Source organism: Pinus tabuliformis, chromosome 4_2 (assembly GCF_031772625.1).
Source record: "Pinus tabuliformis cultivar Carrire ecotype Pingquan chromosome 4_2, CPIR1, whole genome shotgun sequence".
NCBI classification, from domain to species: Eukaryota; Viridiplantae; Streptophyta; class Pinopsida; order Pinales; family Pinaceae; genus Pinus; species Pinus tabuliformis.
Genome location: NC_142304.1, coordinates 704,696,345 through 704,704,761, shown reverse-complemented (window position 1 = coordinate 704,704,761; position 8,417 = coordinate 704,696,345).

Below are 8,417 nucleotides of genomic sequence, written 5' to 3'. Positions count from 1 at the left end.
AACAAATTTGATTATCCTTCAATACCAGGAAGAGAAGGAGATGACTAAAATATTCCATATTAAGATACATGTCAAGAAGACAAAAATTGATACCCTTTTTTAACTCAAGTTCATTGGCTAATCTTATAGCAGTGGATCTAGTCAACAAATTTGGATGTTTCGTGATAATCTTAGCCCATATCCAATGAGATGGGTAAATAAGGGTGCAAAAATAAAGGTAAAAAGGTATTGTAGAACAAAATTTGATATTCATGCTAATTATATTAATGAAGTATAATTCGATGTAGTACCACTTGATGTATATGGAGTCATGTTTTGGATTCTTTTAATTTATATGTGGGATGCAATATTCACACAAAAAACAAACCAACATTGCCTCATCAACGATGGGAAATCATTCATCATCAATGTGCACAAAGGTAAGTCTAATATTTCATTGGTAAGTGCCAACTAAGCCAAGAAATTGATTAGTTCTAGAAAGAAATCTGTTTTACTATTTTTAAGGGAAAATCAGTCTATTGAGGAGTCAATAAGGGAAAAATCATCCCTATAGGGGTGTACTAAGGAACTGTTGTAGCCGCTACAACACCACCCAAAATTTTGGGCATATCTAAAATTTCAGGTCCCCCGCTGCTTGCCTCAAGCCATTAAGGGGTTCTCCAGTCGTTCCTTTCCTATTTCCCCCTCACAGCTTGTTCTTATCATACCCTGTCGATGCGCTCACTCGTGCAATCGTGTGGTATATATTGCATTTGTTTTCCATGCCTCATCTCACGCATCGACCCAACCCATCCATTAGGGTTTTGGAGGTGTGATGTTTTGCCCAAGACTTCATATTTTTTCCCTATGCCTTTCAATCAATGGTGACACCGTGTGTGGGCAAACAAGACCCCAATCTAGCTTTCATTATGATTGGCCATACTAGGGTTTGGAGAGGAACCCTAAATCAACACATGAATGTTTCCCTGCATGTTTTAACCTAATTCATATTCCTCCAGAGCTGCATTCTCTGTTTGGCATTATGGTAAGAATCATGGAATGTCATATTACACCTTCTCTCATATTTGGTTCCCCATCCCAGCGTGTGTGTTAGGGTTTGTAAGTTGGTCACCTTTACATGTGTTTTGAAGCCTTGCTTGGCATTAATATCCGCCCTCCAAATGCATGGTCATGAGCAGTTCAAGGAACACACTCTATAAATGCATCATCACCTGGGGCATCATAAAGTTTCAAAGACAAACACAATTAATAGATCCATGAGGTTTTGGAGTTGGCCTCCAAACTTGAGTGCACTTGACCAACCCATATAATTCGTAGCACTTTGATTTGGATAATTCATTGTCTATGCTCCTGAAGTGAATTAGTTTATTTATTCATTGGTTTCTATGTTCTCACATGAAAATATCACTATTAGGGGCTAACTTGTTTTCATCCCACCTCCTTTTCAGGAAATTGATCAAAGATGTCAGGGGTATACATTGAACTATGCAACAGTTACATTTAGAAATTCCTTGACCTGACATTGCTAAGATGCTCTCAAGATGAACCTCACGTACTCTTCTAAGAAACTGAATGGAAGAGTGAACCGGATACAAGATACAATTTTTAACATGTGATGGCTATTTAATAGATGAAATGGTGGATTTTTAAACGGATAAAGGTTAATGCCCAGTTCAAACCACCGTAACTCACACTTGAAAGTATTATGGAAGTTTTGTTTGACGAGAACGTACTATAGACATGTGGTTAGCTACCTTGAAAGGCCAGCACATGTGAGAGATGATGCATGGGAGGCATAGATGACCTAGGGGACGGAGAGAGTAGGATGTTTAAGTTTCCCATTAGAGGTGCAGATCGAAGAGAATTTTTGAGCCCAACTCGGCTTTGGATGCCAAGTGGGAGTAGTGTCTTGAGCACAACTAAAGAGTCAAACTGGCTCAGATGTGCGATGGCTAAATTGTTTGATAATACAAACTATGAGAGAGGGGCCTAAAAATAATCGATGCTAAAGTGAAAAGGCGTTGAGGACATTTTAACAGCATTTAACTCAAGCCCTCATAATACAACCAACGGGTTCATGGATCCCTTACACAAACAGTGGCGTTGTTTGTACACCATTCGAACATGCGAATATGTGCATCGAGATCACCAAAACGATATGGAAAACTCAGGTATCGTGGTCCTATGGAGACTAAGGGAAGGTGGTTTCACATCAAATGATGCAATGGCTTCTATTTCATAGTCAACGAGCCATGTCTACTCATTCAAGTCGCATTTGGATACACTCCTCCTAGTATCGGACAGGACGATCATGCTAGAAGGAACACATTGATGATTATGAGGCAACAACGAGGTCACAATCCGAAAAGGGTTGTGCTAATAGTTTCGAAGCTCCGTTCATCATTTCACACTAAGTGCATGGTTTCGATCAGGACACATCACTTGGTAAGCTCCAAATCGACGCAGACCATGTATTAAGAGCATACCCCTCTAGCTTCACACACTCGCCTTGTTACATGACATCGACCCATGAAAATACGATGGTGAAAGAGGCATATAAACTATGCAGTCTCGAAGATCAATATATCGTAAGGTCCACGATTGTTTTTCTATTCACACAACACATATCTAACACCAAAATTTGCATGTCCCCACTCCATTCCTCGTCCATGCAATTCTGTAAGCATCGCCATCAAATGAAGTAAACGATAGGGTATGCGAGAAGACATTGAGCTGGACTTACGGACCTACATCGGAAATGATATGGAAAATGAGCACCATGACGATTCATGTCCAAAACACAGACATTTTAAAGCCCAACGATATCACAGGAGACGAGGCTTAGAAATGAAACTCTAAACGTGACCTGTGATGATGTTGATTCTCTGAGTCGCATGATCGCAATTTCGAAGCCTCAAACAAGTGCTAGAAGTGCGACCTCACTCCATATGCGACTATGCGACTAATGGTCGCTAAATCGCACTCAAAGACCTCAAGTGGGCATCCAAGAGATGCGACCTGCGTTGCGTTGCGACCTTGCGACTTCCAAGGGGGTCGCACTTTCTGCTAAGTTGCTGAGTCGCATTACAACCCCCCAGACAAGCTCACCAGAAATGCGACTAGCCATTAGCTACGACCTGGAGGTGAGACCTACTTATTGTGTGGCCAAGTGACCTCCATAAGTTGTGTTTCTAAGCTGCGACCTAGCTTGCCAGAAGAGATGTAGGGTGCGACCAAAGTAGCAACCATCGTATTGTATGAAGAGGTTCATTGTATTGTATGAGGCATTTATCGGTTGCATATGACAAATTAAAGTGGTTGAGGTTTCATAATGAAAAGGACATGATTTATATTACTACAAAAGTAGTGATGGTGGGAAGAAAATGCATCAACATGTTTTATGTCATGTATAGCGCCATGCAATTCAAGATGATATGGAAGCCATTAAAAGAAGGTCATAATTTCCCATGTAAATCACACTCCACAATGTGACTTGGACTGGGTCACATCGTCACTCTTCACCAAGATCACCATGACAACTCACAAGTTGCAATACGATTCCCCATACGAGCACAGGGTGTGCAACTTTCAGCAGGCTGGGACCATGCGATCTAGATTCAGGAATCTTTGTTCTTCCTAAGTCGCAATCCTGTGTGACAGATTTATGACCTCCTCCCAGATTACAAAGTCGCATTACAAGTCTCACAGATGTTAACTAAAGATGTGACCCACCTCCCACCTGCGGCCTCCTCATCAAATCTGCGACCTGAGGACGAGTTCTCTGCTAAAATATACAGTGTCAAGCAATATGCCAGGATACATCCTGGAGAACATATTAAAATGATCATACAAACAATGATGAAAGCCATTATAAAGCGCCATGAAAGACCTACTTTTGATGACAATATATCAAGGGCCATGAATTCTTGCCTATTATTATTATTTATATTTTTTACTTGTCTTATTTAAGTAAATTCATATTGGTAATTAATCAATGGTTGTATGTGCTTGCAAGGTTAAGGTTGTGAGTAGTTTCTTGACTTAACGAAGATATCATCCAATTTCTAAGCATTATGCTAGACGACATTGCATAACATGAAGCTACATTCAAAGCTCATTATGTGGATGATAGATCAGAGCAACAACCTAAATGGCAAGAGGGCACCTCCAGTAGCAGTAGAGGAGGAGTCTCAAAGTTAGAAATAAGGAAGCAAGATGTTGGTCCATACAGAAGAATTATATTTTACCTTGAAGCTTTCCTGGCTAAGGTTCTCCTCCAGCAAGCCAGATGGTCCCTTACAAGCTTCATGAACCGATCAATAAACCCCAAGGCTCATCACCAAGGATTGACGAATTCAAGAAAAGCATAGTGGCAAGAGAACAAGTCGGTTCAAGGACCAAGCATCCGCATCATTGCAACATATGGGAAACAAGAATTCTAGAGTTTCCAATAACCCTCTACATATTTCCCTCTCTCTCCTTCATCATAATACAAATATCACCCACCATTATATCAGCCACTATGTTAGGAATGATGTGGGCATGTAACAATCATTTTGGCCTGAGAAAGAAGTGGGTAATCTCAAGAGTCATGAGGGTATCCGAAAGGTCATGAGGGAAGGCCAAGGGTCACAGTAGGTGAACGATCACCTCATCTCTATAAATGTTCCCTCAGGCCTCATTTACAAGGACCTTTTAGCACTTGAGTTGAGGTAGAGATAGATAGTTGATTTATGCTTGAGAGCTAGGGTCACTCAACTCTTGGTAGCTAGTAGAGTGGATCTGTAGTGGGTTTAGGGTTGTGGCATCGGGCAACAGTATGAACAACCCATGTTCCACTATTGGGTATTGACCAATTTCATGATATGTATTTGAAGTTGCAGTAATATTAATAAGATGTTTTCTTTTACCTTTTGCACTGATACCATGCTTATTCGTGGTGGTTGTATTAGCTGTCTGGTACCTCACCATATTTGTATGTGTGCTTTCATATACGCGAGATGTTGTGTACTCATACATAGTGGTTGCATGTATGTTACACTTTCGAATCTGTGTTTACTTGTCCCTTGCCATGTCGATAACCTATTGTGAACTACTTTGCAATTGACATCCGACATGTTCCTATTTATTATGTCTGATGGGGTTTTAGCTCACTCATCCCTCTCATCATTTATCTCTTCTTATTGTTGATGTGACTTGTTTGCACCTCTTTCTGCAATTTGTTAATCTTGGGTTGATTTTGTTTCATTACCTGAGCACTTCATTCTTTCCCCACTCTGGCATCTTCTCATCTGATAACCAAGAGCAGAAAACATTCATGGTGGCATCCGGGCTCACATACTAGATTGGGCTCCTATCCCAAACAGTGTGAGATCTAATTGGGACTTCACACTGGGGAGACCCCTTAATCATTGGCGGTAAATTTTGGCCCGTCAATAGGAACATAATTTGTTTTTTATAAGGTTACATGGGAGTTTTATAGGTGCCTAAAGTGCCACCACCCAAGAGGTAAGTGAAGCATGAAATCCAATTAGTGATAGAATCTCCATTGCAAAATATTGGGTTTTATAGACAATCCATTCTAAAAGCAAATGGAATGAAGTAGTTGCAACAGATATTGGAGTAGGGTGTACTTTGACCAAGTACCTCATGTTGTGGGTCACCCCTCATAGTTATGCCAAATAAGTATGGGAATTGGTGAATGCACATCGATTAAAAATAATTAAACAAGATTATTCTCAAGAATAGGTACTCCTTGCATAGGATTGATGATCTATTAGATCAATTACAACAAGTGAAATACTTCAACAAGTTATATTTAAAATAATGGTATCACTAGGATCAAGTCAAAGAAGAGGAAACCTGGAAGTCTGCCTTCAAAACTAGACAAGGTATGTATGAGTGACTAGCCAGGCCATTTTGTCTATGCAATACACCGGCTTCATTCATGAGACTAATGAATAATGTATTGTTCCTTTATCTAGATTCATTTTTTTTTTGGGATGATATAAAAGTTTATAGTGCCACCTAGGAGGAGCACATGCCACACTTTATGCGGGTGTTGTATAATTAGTTACTAGATTCTCAAGAAATGTGAGTTTGTATAATTGTATTTAGTTTATTTAATCTATTTAATTGGTGGAAAGGAGATTAAGATATATCCCTCAAATATAGAGGCCACCATGAAGTGGTTAGTTCCTATAAATATCTCTGAAGTTAGGAGTTTATTTGGAGTAGCAAAATACTTGAGGAAATTCATAACTTCATTCTCAACAATAGCTACACCAATCCATACCATAAGAACAAGTAGAAAGAGCTTCAATTAAGGGAAGAGTTAGTAGAAGAACTTTGAAGAGTTGAAAATTAAAATCATCCAAGCATCAATACTCACATTACCAAACTTGCAATGACCCTTTAAAGTGGAGATGGATATGGGTGGGTATGCCATGGGAGTAGTCTTGATGCGGTGAGAATGGCTTAAATGCTAACATTTTGAAGTATTTCATGGGGTAGCTCTCAACTACCCTACATAGGATAAGGATCTTTATGTTTTGGTAAAAGATATCAAAAAGTGGAAATACTATTTGATGTGAAAGGAGATTATCATCCACATAGACCACAACCCACCTCAATACTTGCAAACCCAAATTAAACTACAATAGACTAAACACTACAAGTGCATGGGGCTATTAAAATAGTTTCATTTACTCATCAAGTGTATGAAGGGTAGTACAAAAATGTTGGCCAACATGATTTCAAGGCTACCCACTTCGAAAATTACAACTTTGGGAACTTTGAAGCACATGGATCCTTTCACTCGTGATGCATATTGATATAAATAGGCATATACAAAAGATTAGGACTTCAAGGAGGTGTTTTAGTAGCTATACGGCCTAATTCATGCAGATGATGGTGACAACATAATTGACTATCATATCTAGAATGGGTTACTCTATATGATAGGAAAGCTTCGTGTTCCTAAATGTGAGCAATTATAGTGGATTAGAGAGGCCCACACCTTCAAAGTTGTTAGGAATTTCGGTATTACGAAGATAGTTGCTAGTTTATGAAGGTATGTGTTCTAGCCCAGAATGTAATAATATGTACTAAAGTTCATTAGAGGATGTATACTTTGTTGTACCAACAATCCTAGTAATAAGAAATAGGGTTTATACCATCCCTTATCTGTACCCTCTCATCCTTTGGAAATCATTCCCATGGACTTTGTGGAAGGATTATGAAAACCTAAGAAGGGACATGACTACCTATTTGTAGTATTTGATGGGTTTAGCTTGACCTTTGAGCTTTTCTGCAGCCATGATATTAGACTCTACTTCTAGTGCTACATCTTGCATGTCTGCTAGAGTAGCACATCTCCTTTCTCTCAACAACAAGCAGAAATCAGAGTCAAAAGCATTGGCATAAGTGAGTTTGGCAGAGGTAGGAGTAGGCTTTACCTCAGCTGGTATCTTACTGTACATTCAATTGAATCTTTTATTAAAATCAGGCAAAGATTCCCCATTTTCCCTCTTCAGATTACCAAACTCAGTATGATAATACAACAAGTCCTTTTTATCTCCCCATTGTTTCAAAAATGCATCATCTAATGCTTCAATATCTGTTATAGATCTCTGGGCAATTCTCTAAACCACTTCCTAGCCTCTCCATCAAGGCTCTGGACAAAAACTCTCATCTAGACATCATTTTCACTTATATCTAAATTATTAGCATAACTGTAAAAAGCTTCTAGGTGCTCTTCTGTTGTTACTCCCTCTGTTCCAGTGAATTTAGGCATATATTTTTGATATTCTCCCACAGGAATAGGATTTAAAGGAATAGGCAAGACTAAAGGTCCATATCTAGCAGCAACAATTCTCTCAATCTTCGTGGGTGCTTGTTGTCCTGCCATGGCTGGAGTATTTGGAAGAATACTAGCAGATTGAATAGTAGGGAGTAATGCGATGAATGGTAGAGACCAAGGGATGTTTTGGACTGAATGGGAACCTTTCTTTGGACTGAGATTCAAAGGGGAACTAACTGATCCTGATGCCCCTTTCCGTGATGCTTTCTTCGATTTAATAGTCCTCTCACGGTCAGGTACTGATTCAACTGGTGATTTCTGAGGATTTCTTCGAGTATGTCTCACAAATTGAGCCAGAATTTCAATGTGGAGTTACCAAAGGATGGTCTTCCTCTAATGGAGTCACCAGATAGATGATTACAACTAGAAACTCTGTTCAAACCTTATCTATCATCAAAGCTTGAAGCTATGTCATTTTCCCAGGGAAGCTAAGATTCAATTCTCCTCTCCCCGGCAATGGCGCCAATTAATGTTATCACCCCAAGAAACTCTCCTAGGTTGTATATCAGAGATGCTCGGGAACATTACAAACTCAATAAAGATGTTCTTAAATGGT